Below are 1,508 nucleotides of genomic sequence, written 5' to 3' on the forward strand. Positions count from 1 at the left end.
TGCCCCGTAACGCACATGAGAGCAATCCGGGCCAATTTCTCCCGTTTGATGGGGTCTATGTGTAAAAATTTTGACTTTTTTGAGTGCACGTGCAAATCTGCTGAAAAAGCCTGTGGAAGTTTCACGGCGTTCGTACGATATTTGGCGACGCAAAAATGAGCGATTTCCCAGCTCGATGGAATTCGGCGCGAGAGAAACGATGCCCCGTAACGCACATGAGAGCAATCCCGGCCAATTTCTCCCGTTTGATGGGGTCTATGTGTAAAAATTTTGACTTTTTTGAGTGCACGTGCAAATCTGCTGAAAAAGCCTGTGGAAGTTTCACGGCGTTCGTACGATATTTGGCGACGCAAAAATGAGCGATTTCCCAGCTCGATGGAATTCGGCGCGAGAGAAACGATGCCCCGTAACGCACATGAGAGCAATCCCGGCCAATTTCTCCCGTTTGATGGGGTCTATGTGTACAAATTTTGACTTTTTTGAGTGCACGTGCAAATCTGCTGAAAAAGCCTGTGGAAGTTTCACGGCGTTCGTACGATATTTGGCGACGCAAAAATGAGCGATTTCCCAGCTCGATGGAATTCGGAGCGAGAGAAACGATGCCCCGTAACGCACATGAGAGCAATCCCGGCCAATTTCTCCCGTTTGATGGGGTCTATGTGTACAAATTTTGACTTTTTTGAGTGCACGTGCCAATCTGCTGGAAAAGCCTGTGGAAGTTTCACGGCGTTCGTACGATATTTGGCGACGCAAAAATGAGCGATTTCCCAGCTCGATGGAATTCGGCGCGACAGAAACGATGCCCCGTAACGCACATGAGAGCAATCCGGGCCAATTTCTCCCGTTTGATGGGGTCTATGTGTAAAAATTTTGACTTTTTTGAGTGCAGGTGCAAATCTGCTGGAAAAGCCTGTGGAAGTTTCACGGCGTTCGTACGATATTTGGCGACGCAAAAATGAGCGATTTCCAAGCTCGATGGAATTCGGAGCGAGAGAAACGATGCCCCGTAACGCACATGAGAGCAATCCGGGCCAATTTCTCCCGTTTGATGGGGTCTATGTGTAAAAATTTTGACTTTTTTGAGTGCAGGTGCAAATCTGCTGAAAAAGCCTGTGGAAGTTTCACGGCGTTCGTACGATATTTGGCGACGCAAAAATGAGCGATTTCCCAGCTCGAGAGAATTCGGCGCGAGAGAAACGATGCCCCGTAACGCACATGAGAGCAATCCGGGCCAATTTCTCCCGTTTGATGGGGTCTATGTGTAAAAATTTTGACTTTTTTGAGTGCACGTGCAAATCTGCTGGAAAAGCCTGTGGAAGTTTCACGGCGTTCGTACGATATTTGGCGACGCAAAAATGAGCGATTTCCCAGCTCGATGGAATTCGGCGCGAGAGAAACGATGCCCCGTAACGCACATGAGAGCAATCCCGGCCAATTTCTCCCGTTTGATGGGGTCTATGTGTAAAAATTTTGACTTTTTTGAGTGCACGTGCAAATCTGCTGAAAAA

The sequence above is a fragment of the Lampetra fluviatilis genome, unplaced genomic scaffold (assembly GCF_964198595.1).
Source record: "Lampetra fluviatilis unplaced genomic scaffold, kcLamFluv1.1 SCAFFOLD_335, whole genome shotgun sequence".
In the NCBI taxonomy this organism is placed as follows: domain Eukaryota; kingdom Metazoa; phylum Chordata; class Hyperoartia; order Petromyzontiformes; family Petromyzontidae; genus Lampetra; species Lampetra fluviatilis.